Consider the following 15,950-nt stretch of genomic DNA (forward strand, 5'->3'; position numbering starts at 1 on the left):
TCCTTTTCCATTGGCAGAGGTGGCTCGAGTCACCCACAGCCGGTCACAAGACTATTGAGGCTATCCGTTCTACCCTCGAGGATTGGATGAAGAGGAAGCACGGGCCACTCACGTTTCACCTTGTACAGGTTCTTACGAGGTTCGGGTGCTTTGGGAAATACCTGGGCAAGGTGGTGTGAAGAAAGCCCAGAGAGGATTGTCACCATCGTGGTAGTGCTTCAGACACGGCACAGTATACGCTGGTCCGGCATAAGCGGAGCCGCGCCAATCGCTGGTGGAAATTATGGGGCAAGACGTCGTGGCCAAATCCATGGTGGACAGTGAGAGGGCTTGAAAACCGATGGTCTCCTACAGCGAGGAAGTAATGACGCAGAAGGAGGCAGTAGAGAAGTTGAGAGTGGAAGCCAAAAACTCTCATCCCATGCATCGCAGGAGAATCGGGCGCAGGCAAGCTGCGCATGACCGTCGCTTGTACCCTTGAATAAGATCTCTAGGTAATAGGCACGGAGAGTGTTACTCGTGGAAGAGTATGTCCTTGAGTTGGAAGGCAAGCCTTTGTTCCCGGCGAGCCTTAAACTGTGCGTTAGGGATCCCTTTTAGTCCCAGAGCGAGGCCTGCTTTGGCGGGTGCCGTTAGCTAGGTTGCAGTTGAATACATTCGTGTCCCTATGCCTAGCAACAACGGACGAGATGGAAAACCGTGGGGTTTTAGTCGATAAGCGTCCGAAATAACCACTGTTACCTCTCCGAGCGCAGTATTATCCATGATGATTTTCCTATGTAAGAAAAGGTTATACAGAAGACTGAAGATCATAATCGACCACTTTGCTTACCGTTTGCGGACTATGAGAAAGCCTTCGATTCAGTGGAAACTAAGGCTGTATTGAGGTTGCCACAGAGATGTCCGATCGGCTACTAATATATCCAAGTGCTTGCTCGAATAGGCCACCATTATATCAGTTCGTATACCAGACTACGAGGCAAATTGTAGATAAGTATGTATACCTAGGACGAACAATCGCGCTATGTATGTCAAGGCTGGAGAAAGAGTTTGCTAAACATGTTGTGAAGCTGAAGTGGGGGTCCCAACTTCCCAAGATGCGACCTCTGGCGTCGGAAGACCCTCTCTCTCCCCCCCCCCCCCCCCCCCCCAACCCCGCCACTAAGTGAACAGACGACATCAAACAAGTCATAGGGAGCCTCTGGATTCGGGTGGCGCATAACCGTGGCGCGTGGAAGTCCTAACAAGAGACCAATGTCCAGCAGTGGGCATTTATCGGTTGATAATGATGATGATGATTATACATCTTGGTGTGGGCATTGCTTGTGAGTTAAAAAAAAGCATTTTTTACTACTTTTAATGCGAACAATTACAAAAAGACATTGGGTGTAATCAATGGAATTTAACATATTGAAGATGGAATATCTCTGCCCCGATGTGATTTAGCCATATGTATTATATAACATTTTTTGTTTGTTTTTTGCTGCTCTGTCATAAAATACCAGTTTTATCGGTGGCCGCAATCCTAAAAAAAGGCACCAATTTTACCCAAACCCCTTTAAATGTTTTAAAATAAATTGACTCTACATATACCTACTCAGTAGGTAGATACACATTACACATACGTATATCTACCTACACGTAACTCTACTTAGTATAACTTAATAAGATAAAAAAAAACATGACACTGCCTACCGGAGCAAATCATGACATTAGCACATCCATACCAGATGACATATTAAAGGTAACACTCCTGTCAAACCTTACACTAGAATGTGCTCAGAAGTCGGTGTGTTCAATTGGAATTGTGCGTATTTCAGGAAAACGGCATGATTTCACACCTCCATACTAAATGATAGATTAACGCATCAGATATCATTATGATCATCATTTCAACCCACCCGGCTCACTTCTGAGCACGGGCCACCTCTCAGAATGAGAAGGGGTTAGGCCTCAGTCTACCACGCTGCCCAAGTGTGGAGTGGCAGACTTCACACACCTTTGAAAATATTATGGAGATCAGGTATATTATGTATATGTATATGCTTCTTCATGTCGATGTTTTTCCTTAACTGTTAAAGGAAGGTGTACCTTAATTGCTAAATAAATGCACATAGCTCTGAAAAGTCGGTATCGGCTAGTGCCCGGGATCGGATTCGGCACCCCCCAAACATGACGCCGAAGTCTTTTAACCACTACGCTTTCGTCACTTTAAACGTTTAACTAATAAGGAATGGAATTCGAATGTCGAGACCTCTTGTTTGAGGAACTACTCTTCGCAACGATAATAATAAAATATATAACGAGTATAAGGAGAGCAGGTACACATCAGGGCATAATATAATATTTTGTTCCTCGTATTTTATGCATCAATATATCAAGAACAACAGACGTGATTATAGGGGATTGATTAAGGGAAAATATGTATATTAACGTTATGCGTAACACGTATAATTTAGAGAAACTTTTTCGGTGAAGAAGTTAAACTACGCATAAATTGGTTTCAACAAACGTGATCATTACGTCAGACTTTCGTTGTAATACATTATTTACAAGTGTAAATTAAAAATTTATAACACCCCCGACGATCCAAAGTATTTGAGTTTTCCAAAACATCATTTTCAAATAAATAATTATGTATTTAGGCAACGTCCATCTTGACAGCTTGACATTTGTCAATTGACATAATATTAAGAACCTAACGGTTATCTAACCTTCTTTTATACAAGAAAACTAGAAAAGAGCTGATAACTCTTAAACGGCTGAACCAATTTTTTTGGATTATAGCTAAGAACACTCTCGATCAAGCCACCTTTCAAACAAAAAAAACTAAATTAAAATCGGTTCATTCGTTCAGGCGCTACGATGCCACAGACAGATACACAGATACACAGATACACAGATACACAGATACACAGATACACAGACACACAGATACACAGATACACACGTCAAACTTATAACACCCCTCTTTTTGGGTCGGGGGTTAAAAATGAATTATTATGAATAAGCCACAGGGCGAAATATTTATTACGAAGTATTTTCCTCACGATGTACCTACTCGTAGGTACCTAGGTAGTACTTACTCGTATACCTACCAATTTTTTTTTGCAATTTATGAATAGGCAATTATTGTGGATTGTCAAATACTTAGTAGTACTTAATTAGTAATAGGTTTGTTTATTTTCAAATACATTGACATAAAACTAACAAATAAAATATTAAAAAAAGCCTATTTACTAGAAGTCATTTACATATAAATATCTAATTGAATTAATGTTTCACAATTAAATGTCGGGCATATTCCCAAAAAAAAGTGAATCGGCAAAATCTTTACCTGTAGGACCAAAAAATATCCAAATCTTAATTTGCCTAGGATGCTGATGCTATGAGATATGTATCTGGGTGCACTATTCTTAGAGTGTCAAACTTAGCCGTTGGCGCAAACAAGTAAAGTATGTAGGTAATTACGTTTTTCTAGATTTATTTATTTATTAATTAGTTATTTTACAGAAGTATTTACGATTTAAACGAATTAACTTTCCAGTTTGCATGGAAGTGGGAGAAGGTACCAATACCTTCTCCTACTTCTATGGAAAGTTAATTCGTTAATTAATTTAGATATAATATGTCTAAAGTAGTAAACCCACATTTATAGTGCAGTAATTTCGTGTTTGTAGCGCCATTAATAACTACGCAAACAGGCGTTGGCAAGTTTGTAGGGAGATAAGTTTTATAGTGTCCTACCTATAAAAGCTTTGAAAATGCTACCAAGAACTATAAGATGTCTTAAAAACATAATTTATATAATGGAACCTTACTTACTTTGTTACACTCACTGACCTTTACTATTATAAGTACACTGGACTTGGTAATGCCAACTGTTAGCAGTAGTGAGCATCACGTGAGCGCACTCAGAACTAATCTATACTTCTGTACTATACTAATAAATAAAATTGAAGTGTCTGTCTTTAATTTCGAAATAACTACCTCATATGAAGCTCATATGGTTATCTGAACGGTACCATAACTGAATCACACGTTTTTATAATTTTTGTCTGTCTGTCTGTTTGAACAGGTTAATCTTCGGAACGAATGAATCGATTTTGACGGGATTTTCACAGACGAGTAGAAAGAAGATTGACTAGGAAGTAACATAGGCTACTTTTTTAACCGACTTTCAAAAAGGGAGTTGTGTTTTTCTATCTACGTACACCGAAATCATTTTTTTTTTAATCGATAATTGTTTCATAAAAAATTTGGATTCCAACTCCTCAGTCCTGATGCTGCAGGGGACCTGACCACCAAAACTGATGGGATTTAGAAACTGTTGGTTATAAATCGATTGACATTGAAGGTATCTATACCAAGTAAAAACTTTGTCGTTGACCTCGAGGACCCATCTCCTCAACCCTGATGCTGTAAGGAATTGTATTCCTAACCCTGGTGATCCCTTGGGATTTTTAAAGGACCATCCGTTTAAATGTTTTTACGTGGTACAGAAACACGTTGCATCCCGGGGACGGGCTATTACGGATAGGCTACTTTTGTCCTGGGAAATCAAAAGTTCCCACGGGATTTTTAGAAACCTAAATCCAGGCGGCCGAAGCTGCGGGCATCAGCTAGTGAATAATAAGTGATGGCTGATGAGACATGCCATTAGAGTGCAAGAAGACCATTTGACACAAAGTGTTAATTTTAATTTCCAGTATGCTCAGCACAAAAAATCGCTGTCATCTTGTATGCATGTCTCTTCCAGCGTACTTGTATATTATGTCCATTTCAGTATTTGCACTGCATACTTGTTGTATAATATGTGGTATAAATAATTCAAGAGTTTTAAGAGTGGACTACAATCCGAAAGACCATAGCTTCAAATCTTCAAATTCTAGTTAGAGCGAAAAGTGGAGTTTAAAAAAGAATGTTTGTGAACAATCTCAATATCACTTGCGGTACCTACCGATGTTAGTATTGTAGTACAAATCATAAATCTATACAAAAATTGTCTTATTCATAATTCACAGTCATAAATATTGTCGCTTTTATGGGTGTATTAGGTATTACCTACGCAAACTCGTTTTTCGATGCGATAATAAAACTGACATCTTTTTTATTAGGTACAATGTAACACGTGCCACCCAGTTCCTACGTAGGCTGGTTTACCTATTATATATAGAGAGCACAATAAGACGACCTATATTTACAAAAAAAATCTGTGCAAATAATTATTCTGTTATCTGCATTCTAATATTTTATTCCCATTATATTCTACTATTTTTTCGTTGTATTCCTTTGTGGGACTTTGTATAACTTATCAGCGATTGGGAAATCGGCCTTTATAATTGTATATTTAATTTATTGAACTTAAAACAAGAACGCGTTTCCTGATAACTTATTTTGTTAATAAAATATAAAATGTGTACATCCATATATGGTTGTAATTTATATATATTTAATATTTTTTTTAATTAATCTAAAATGAAAATTTAATCATTAAATAAAGATAGAGTACAATATCCTACTCACTTAGAATGGAATAATTAAAATGAGTCGTTATCTTCTAAGGATATACCTCTGTTTGGTTCAAATGCATTTCCTCCTAATCCTTTTGTAGAGAAGGTTACGAGAGTTGATGCTCAGCTTCCAGTTTTGGGAGCGAGCACGCACGCTAACTGCCTTCATGAATATTTAGATGCGCGATACTTCATTAGTCACTTGTGGGTCGTAGGAAACGGGCGTGTCAACATACAACTAACTGTCTTATCTACCTGTCGTTTTTATTACCTCTACTATTAGCTAAATCTAATAATTTTCTTAAGCGAGGTAACACATATTAAAAAACTGCTTTTCAGACACATTTCAAGGTCTAAATTATTATTTATTGTCCGGTGTCCCCTAAAATAATGAAAAACTTTTTGTCCAATATTTTCCAAAGCTAGTACTAATCACAAGATCTAGATAATACGTATTTAAATTAATCAGAGAGACCGTATATCTATTCATTATTAAGGCCGAAATCGTACGGGCAGTTTTAAAAATGTACGTATGTATGTTTGTAAATATATTTAGGGTTCCTCTTCCACTTTGGCGATAATTATAAACCGCCAGCATCTTGGAGAATTACCGCGATCTTGAAAAATATACCCAAATACCTATTCCATTTTTAACAGACTTTAAAAAAGGAGGAGTATGTTTCAACTGTATGTTGTTTGTTACGCGATTAGTCCGCTAATAATGAATCAATTTAGATGATTTTTATTGTTTGGTAGGTCATATTTCAATGGTGATCCCATGTAAGTTTGGTGAAGATCTGATGAAATTCTTCGAAGATGGGAACGGATTCCTACATAACACGGATAAGAGAAAACTGCTCGCGATCAGTGTAAAACCTTAGTAAACAATAGGGTTTTAGAAAGTCAGTCAGTAGAATTTTTAAAACTATCTGTTCGGTTCCAACCACAGTAAGCGAGTAGGAGGATATATCTAAGTATGGAAAGTCAACAATAACATTTGTATTAATCCTTAAAAGACGTAGGTACAGAGATAACACTTAATATTGAATGAATGATTGCTCGACTGAACTTTCACACTATTAAAATTCATTCATCTGCTGTTAATAGTCAAACCCCCACGAAATCAGAGCCATTGTTCCGACAACAAAATGAAAGTTCTTTATTTGCATATTTGATATTCGGCGCCTATATTATTATCTAGATTTGTATTGTATGTCATATCATAACAAGATTATTATCGTCGCTAAGAAATTCCAATGGCCTTTTATGTATTATTACATTTTATATATGTATTATGACTATTGACTATTCTCTTTTAGATTATAGATTCTCTTATAGGTGCGTACAGACCTAAGAAATAATAAAACAGAAAAGGACAACTTAAACGCGATGTAATTTTTTACGTGCAACCCTGTCCACGATTAATTTTGAGTTCAATTAAAACCTAACCAAAGAGATTTTAAATGTTAAAAGCTAAGTCAAGACTCGCTATATTTGCTCTATCTGTCAACTGTAAAACCGCACTTTTAGCGTGCTTTTACACAAAAGTTTTGATAAGATAACTCAAAATTTAAAAAAACCCCGACACAAAAACTAGAAAACTAGAAAAGAGCTGATTGATAACTTTCAAATGGCTGAAACGATTTTCTTCGATTATAGCCAAGAACACTCGATCAAGCCACCTTTCAACAAAAAAAAACTAAATTAAAATCGGTCCATTCGTTAAGGAGCTACAATACCACAGACAGATACACAGATACACACGTCAAACTTATAACACCCCTCTTTTTGGGTCGGGGGTTAAAAATGATATGACAGTTGACCCACAGAGCAAGTATCGCGAGACATCTCCTCTCAGGTTGTGCGTAATAGGTACTTATTGAAAAATTTCTTCTCTTTGAAATTTCTGCAAAAACCCCGATTTAAAATACCTAGCTGGTAGACATTAAATGATTGGTAGGTATGATGGACAAAATTAATATTATACGAGTATCACTTTGGTGACAACATGACTTGATGGTAATCTTCGATGGTAGGATTTAATTATAATTTCTACCTACCACGCATGTAAGTAGGCAGGTACATAAGAGGAAGAAAGATACACGAGGCGTACGTTATTGTTGTTGAACATGATGAGTTCTTGACGTTTGCTTATTACAATTGTGAAAGTAAGATATTTAAGCATACGAGCGTGCGTCTGACACGGACAGGCTGGCGTGGGCGCGCGGCTCCCGATTGCCGCCCCGATACGTGCTGCGCCACCCGACCCTACTCTTGTTTTTAGAACTCTGAATGAAGTTAGAAACCTTCAGCTAGGTTAAACTAGCCTTGGGTTAGGTTTTGATAGATACACCAGTAATTTATACGACACGCGATGATTCCTAAAAGTTCTATTTTCTTCAATTCAAATTTCAAATTTTCTTCAATTTTGTAAAAACGATCATCAGTTAGTCAGGGCGGCGGATATTTTAAAATTATAAACATAGTTTTTATAATTTTGTATTTTACAAAACAGGTGGCTGGTCAGTACATAAATTCACGCTAACACACATGTCCCGTGTCCCATGTCGTTCCCAAATTAGAGCACAGTGTTGCCTAGTTCGCCTATATGGACGAGCCGGCCTTGATTACAAGGAACCACCAAGGACCGTAGTTGCGTGGAGTGCGCAACAGCCGCCGTGCTGTTGCTTTCACGTCACCGTCACACTTGGGAATAGGCATATCGTGCATTGTTATACAAATTATGAAATTCCTTGTGCAAGAAATCCTGGTAGGTATAGATATTAAAATAGAAAATCAAGTAAGGAGTATCTAGCACCTAGTGCATAGGAACTGTTTTACTACTTTACTGCTTTGTAAGTTTTAGAATTTTTTTCCTCGTTCTGGGACTCCTCCGTATAAATAAAATCATAATTGATTTGGCAACTGCGATTTAATCATGTTCACGACGTTGGTAGAATGTTGGTAGGTATTAATTTGTTGCCCATAATTCTTCTTTTTACTGAGAAAGGAAAACAAACCAAGTTGAAATATTTGTATCGAATTGAAAGAGTCGTAACGTGAAATAAAAACCAAGGATGTTCATCAGACGCGAGGCTATAAAACGAGCCCTAAAATGTTAAACGACTGCTCAAAATTGGTGGTAAGAAGAAATTACAAAATAAAACGATGGGATTACGGTACTTTGAATGATTTTTGAGAGAGTCCGTCTTAACCTATATTTCACTTTATGGGTGAACGATTTTACAGCCGCCTCGCAGGCAGTTCGAACGACTACGCCGCGCTCGTAGAAAGTTTCAGATATAATTTCGCAGTGATCAGTCATTGTATTGAACCTACTTTTTCTTTTTTATACCCCAACATGATTAAAGAATTACAATAAAAGTTTACGTAACTCTTCCGTTTTAAATTAAGGTATACCTGAACCTACCTACCTACTCAAACTCATATTTAAAGAAGATATGTAGGTATTTAAAATATCATTTACTTACTTAACACCTACACGAAATGTATAAAATTTTTCAAATAATATAAACCGTAACAATCCTATGGAAATTGGGACAAGTGCTCAAAAAAAAACGCTGGCGCTTTGTTGCTTTTTACGAGTAACTTTCAAAGACCTTCAAACTAAATAAGCTCCAAGTCACCAGATGAAGGTACCTATAATTTTTTATGATACTAAATTTTTCTTCGTTGGTTGCTAACCACGGATAGGTGAAGGCTTTTAAAGAAGAAGTGTTTTTCGTGTCTGATGTTCAATGTTCATCGGTCCAGTCTTGGCAGTTTAAGTTACAGGTACGATGTTGCCGTTTAGATAAGTAACATATTGATTGAAGGAAACAAAAATAGAATAAGGCAAAAGACTTAGACGATATATTATACAATCACAGAACTCAGAAATATACAATACATAGTGGTTATCGCAGACAGCGCTCCTCATTAGACACCAGACCGTAATCAGGGAGGCTAAGTCCATCAATATCTTTAAGAGGCTGGTGAAAGATCACTATTTGTCACTATCACTTTAGCATTATCGGATTTATTGGAACATATTTTACTAGTCTTAATAATAGTATGAGGATTTATTATTTATCTATATATCATATTTATTTATTATTATTTTTTTACGTCTATATTATGTATTTTATTATTTAGTACATTATTTAAATTTTAACATGATCGCTAGGTAGCGATAAGGCCGCCAAATTGTACCTATATTTTGTTGAGCTTTGTATGTGTTTTTCTGTACTAATTTTGTGGTGTACAATAAAAGTATATTCATTCATTCATTCATTCATTCAGACCGTAAATTCTATATTTTTTTTCAACAGCTCTCTCGATAAACTACACTCTAGTAAATTATGATATAAGTGATGATAGCCTAGTGGTCAAGACATCTGCCTACTTTTCAAAAGATCCGGAATTCGATCCCGGGATCGATGTAACGTTATATGCGTTGTTTTAATTGTGGAGGAAAATGTCATTAGAAACATGTATTCCTTAGAGTTCTCCATAATGTTTTCAAAGGTATGTGAAGTATGCCAATCCACACTTCACTGCGTGGACTACTTACTTAATGTGGCCTAAATCCTTCATATTCTGAGAGGAGACTCATGTATAGAGAGCCAGCGATGAGTTGAGACGGTAATGATGATTATTTTGCGTTCTCCATTTAGTAAAAGAAATGTTCATCTATTTGACGCACAAATAAATATTAAAGCAATCGGGGGCACCAAGCCACCAACATACATAGTAGGTCGATTGAAATGGTGGTATCAGTGTACAAATCGGAACAGGCTGTAACAAAGCGTGTCGCGCAGTGATCGACGCGTTGTCGTCGGGGCTCTATGACAAACGTAGCTATGAGTGATTGTGTCCGTCCGTCGCACACTGGTTCTCTTTGTGTCGAATAATCCGCTGAGTCGTGATCTAGAGTCTAACGGTGCAGGTCTGCCGGCCTATTGAGTACGCTCTCGGTAATAGGAACAATTTTTCAAGCTTTCTCATAAGATCACTAATACTTGTTAAGCCAAAAATCCAAATAATGATATATTGACTGTGAACCAGATAATCTTGACTCTATTGTTCGCGTGCTTATGCTTTAATAATCACGTTAGATCTAAATTTGTTTATCCATTTCAACATAAAGAGTTGCCTCGTAGCAAATAATATTAGGTTAGTAAGTAGGTACACTGAAAAATAAGATCTATTCGTTGACAATAGCTTTGTATGTACGAGGTTAAAAACATACATCTAAGGTAAAAATGTATATCATCAATGGCAGAAAATATTAAATCATATTATTTTGCTCGCATCCCAGAATTTGATATTATTGTAATATTTATAATAATAAATAAATAAATAAAACATATAATAAATGTATAATGATTTGACTATAAAAATAACTAAAAGCCATTTCGGGCTGACAGTTTTATCAGCAAATAAAAATAAATAAATAAAACACCTACAAATACCTTGTTCACTAGCTTCAAAACCACTACCTATCAATCTCGTCGATGATAAAAAAAATTCACTGTGTTTATAAGTACATACTTTTACAAGAGACCTAATCTGTGACCTAATAGCCAACAGAGGACGTGTTTGACATTATAAGCCAATGGTTACAAAAATGAAGATAAGTACATACATATTGACAGAGCGTACAATTTGCTGATACTATTTAAGTTAAAATTTACGGAACTTAAAGAACTTAATTTGACGTACTAGTCTCTTTACTCGTAAAATTACAAAAAAAAAAATCAACGCTTTTTATCTTGACGGTAGCACGCGTGATTTTTCACACTGAGGTTAACTCGATTTGAGTTAAAATCTCAGGTCTCACCTGCAAACAGGCAGCCACCTGTTAACTGCAACTTGGCTATACAAAAAAAGCAAAGGAGCGAGCGCCAGCCAATGCAAAAAACAAGAATCCAAGACGACACGTTTGGGAAATAAAAAAAGCTCTCGCCCACCAGATGGTTGCCTCGACGCGCCAAGAAACTCGCTTTTGAGCAGGTTGTGACTTACCACGCAAATTCATTTGCACTTGAGAGTATGGGGAAAATAATAAATCTGATTTTGAACAATTATCGAGATTTAAAAGAATTATAAACTAAAATTTAAAGCTATACTTACATTTGAATTGCCTTCATTATCTTTAAAAGTTTGATTATCAGTTATGGCATATGAAAAATTAAAAAGATGCAGCAAGGATGCCATTTCTAGAAAACCATTACGATATTATACGTTTAAACCCGTGTTTAAACCCTTGATTTGCGATAGAAGAATAGCGTAGAAGGCTTTTAATATTATGAATCAACGGCCAGGGAGTTGACGCAGTTAACGTTATTCTCGAATTCCAAATAAGATACCTACCTAATAAGAAATTATATTTATCTTTTGTAACTGTGTACTTAAAATTCTTACACAAATAATAATTAGTATAATTCATATTTATTATATTTATGAACTAAAATACCTGAAATATACCTAAATGAATAAAAACATAAGAATGTGATCCGAGAGCTTTTGATGAACTAACTTTTTTATTACACCTTTCGAAACCGATTTCGTTGCGCTCATTTGGCAGAGTCAGCAGAAATTAATTGGCCATATGTTTTCTTTACATTGTCATTAAAATAGTCTATTAAAAGATACAACCCCATATGGTGCAATATTTTTTTTCTGTTGCAAAAACAAAATGGAAACACTGAGTCGATATAACAATCAAATAACAAGCTGGAAAAAACGGACGTGCTAACCTGTTTTGCTTTTAAATAATGTGTCAAGTCATCTCATCACCTTAGTTCCTGTCTGTTCTTTTATCTTTTTAATGATATTTGTAAAATGTTGAACGGCTGACTTAAACGGTTTTATATGTTTTAGTTAATTATTATTTTTCTTTATATGTATGACAATAAATGTACCTCAGTCACAGATTGTCAGTTTTTAATATTATAATACGAAATCATTTGGTTTATTTGACTTCCTTTGTATATTGCAGTCAACCCTGGTAACAGACCGCCATTTTTTGAAGCAAGGTGTCAAAAGATGTGTAAATCCCGCGCCAATATCTATCTAGCCTGCGTTGCTACGTGTATATTTCATACACACAAGCGTACAAAATTGTCTTCATTTTTAAAATAGATACCTACAATTGTATAAGCTTTGCGTATCTGGAGCTTTATCATAATAGTAGCTGATCTCCGCGACTTCATCTGCGTGGATTAAGTTTTTAAAAATCCCGTGGGTACTTTTTGATTTTCCGGGATAAAAAGTAGCCTATATCACTCTCCAGGTCTTTACTATATTCATGCAAAAATCACGTCAATCCGTTGCTTCGTTGCGACGCGATTGAAGGAAACCAACAGTGCCTTCGATTAGATAAGTAGGTGTTATGGTTTTTCCTCTTAATTATTAGCTCTACCTACTGTTTTGGTTTAAAAATAGTGAACCTTTCCTTTTTCAACACAATCAACTAATCAATCTTGCCGAATTCAATCACAACATTTGTTTTAATTTGTAAGTCTTATTGTTCCTACATATTTATATGTGTTAAATCTATGAGGATGTTACACTCAAGCGGTATTTAATCGTTTTTAGACAATTAGCTTCAGTACAAAGTGGAAAATTGTTCCGCCCCCGCAATTAGTTCCCAGCTAACTAATGCTCGTGTAACTTATGACCAACGATAGCAGCCGTCTTATGTCGCTCATTAATGGATAGTTTCCATTACTAATCAACATTCAACACCAAACAACATTTCACTTCACTTCGTAATTTAAAGCGTAATTATCGTATTTGGCAAAGATTAGCCGGTGTGCATTTAATAGCAGGACTATATCTGTTGTTTATGGTATAGATAGCTAGCTTTATTTCAATAACCTAGCTTAGATTTGCATGTCTGTATAGAGTACCTTTTTCAAGAGTAACACTATCTAGACAGACGCAGCCTTACTTTACTTTAAACTACGAGTTTGTAATGCCAGTAGTTACTTAAACTGTTATAATTTAAACTTAAATACCTACTTATTTTGTGATAAAGTGTTTGTGGCAAGTTGTAGAAGTATCAAAAAAGATCTTGATACTAGAACTAGTACTATACTAATTACAAGTGTAAATTAAAAATTTATAACACCCCCGCCAAGCGAAGGTTACAGTAACTAGAAAAGAGCTGATAACTTTCAAACGACTGTACCGATTTTCTTAGATTATAGCTAAGAACACTCTGGATCAAGCCACCTTTCAAACAAAAAAAAACTAAATTAAAATCGGTTCATTAGTTTAGGAGCTACGATGACACAGACAGATACACAGATACGCACGTCAAACTTATAACACCCCTCTTTTTGGGTCGGGAGTTAAAAATTGAAAGTTTTCATCCAAATAAAAATTATTTTAAGGGCAGTATTAGTGTAAATTACTAAATATTTGAAGTGATCCAGTTTAAAATCCTGTTTAATTACACGGTTCCAGATTTTTGTAAATAAATTGCAGTTTTCCAATGTCCAACTGGATAACTTCTGTTTGGTTGTATAATTTACACTCAGCAGATTGACCTTATCTTGAATTGTAATCAGTTAACGCCTCTGAAGGTAATAAGAAATCACTTCTGTTAATCAATACATGTAGATAGCTTTTTATTAATGTTTGTCAGTATTACGACACAGGTGGACTGGCTCGCGGGGATCGGTAGTTATTACGGTCTAGGGTTGGCAACTTTCAGTGCCGTGGTAGAGTTGATATTATATTTGTTGATCTCCCTGGCGCAGTAGTGAGCACATTGGTCTTTTAAAAATATGAATAAGTATAATACATGAGAAAGGAGTCGCCATATTTGCTCTATGTTGACACATAGAGCAAATATGGCGACTGTCGTGCCAAAAGTACGGTTCATCTTTTTTTTTTTAAATCTGGCTTTACTCTGATTAGCCAATGTCAAGTTTGTAGTTATTTTCAAGTTAGTGAATCTATACAAGTATGGACTCCGTCTGCGCCAGCGCCCGCCGACATACGAGCGGCGCCCCTTTAGAGGGCTTCCCAGTTAGTTCCACCACCAAAAACACCAACTAACACAAAAACCAGTCACTCTTAACAAAAAAAAACACTCCAAAAAGGCACAGCACGCGCGCCAGTAAACGCCAACACAGACGAAGTCAGCTCACCCTTAGATCAAGGACTAAAATAATACTTTTCAAATGATAGTTGACACATAAAACGAAATATAATATGGCAAGTCCTTTCTTATAATTTATGCACTATATATTACTAGATGATGCCCGCGACTTCGTCCACGTGGATTCAGGTTTTGTAAAAATCCCATGGGAACTCGTTAATTTTCCGGTTTAAAAAGTAGCCTACGTCCGCCCTCGGGATGTAAGCAAACTTTGTGCAGAATTTCATCAAAATCGTTTCAACCGTTGGGCCATGAAAAGCAAGCAGACGTACAGAAAGACAGACACACTTTCGTATTTACAATATTAGTAGGTATGGGTGAGTTATGCGATTTAGAGTTAAATATATTTGCTTGAAGAATGGACAGCCCTAGTAAGGTTACCTGCGCTTGCGCCGCGCACCTGTGCCCGCATGTGCCCACCTCTACGTAAACGGTGACACGCAGCGTGATGTCCATCCATTACTATACACGGTCGTTGTGATGACACTTTAGCTTATTGGGTAAATTCAACATGTGAGCGTAATGAACCTATTCAATCCCATATACGTTAAAGACGTGCTTTATTTAGTATCAATGTATCGTTTGATATTCTCCTTGGTTATTTGTGTAATAATGAAATACCAGAAATCGCCGTGAGAAACGTGGAAAAAGTATGTTGTTATTTTTGTAAGACTGCAAAAAAATTGTAGTTTTTATTTAGGATCGACTTAAAACTATTAACTTTTTTTTACTATATGCCTTGCTGCCATGTAAAGTATTATCATTATACGAGTAGCTTTCACCTTTTTGAAAAAGCAAGTATCTAAGACAAACACAAGAAAGTACCTATTTAATCTTCTTACTATATGCCTTGCAAAGTATTATCATGCTAACTTTTCACCATTTTGAAAAAGGAAGAAGTAAGTATTTAAAACGAATTTAAATGAACACTTAAAAAGTGCTGCACTCAAGTAAGTACTACTCTCAAGTAAGTAACACTCACAATTAATGTTTGATAATTCGGAGAACTCTTTGAACTTTCAAACACGTTTGGAATAAACACCTCTCTTATAATACAAAAATGATTCGAAGCATATCAAGAGTAAGATTCAATCATACGATAAAATAATAAATGATCCCACTCCGACACATCAACACTTAAGTCGTTAAGAGCACTCCACATAATACTGCGCACGCGCTATTGACATGCACTTACGTATTACGGTGGAGAAGGAATATTTTTCTCGCGAATGTTCAATTAGGGTAATTGGTAGCTATAAAGT

Source organism: Maniola jurtina, chromosome 1 (assembly GCF_905333055.1).
Source record: "Maniola jurtina chromosome 1, ilManJurt1.1, whole genome shotgun sequence".
In the NCBI taxonomy this organism is placed as follows: Eukaryota; Metazoa; Arthropoda; class Insecta; order Lepidoptera; family Nymphalidae; genus Maniola; species Maniola jurtina.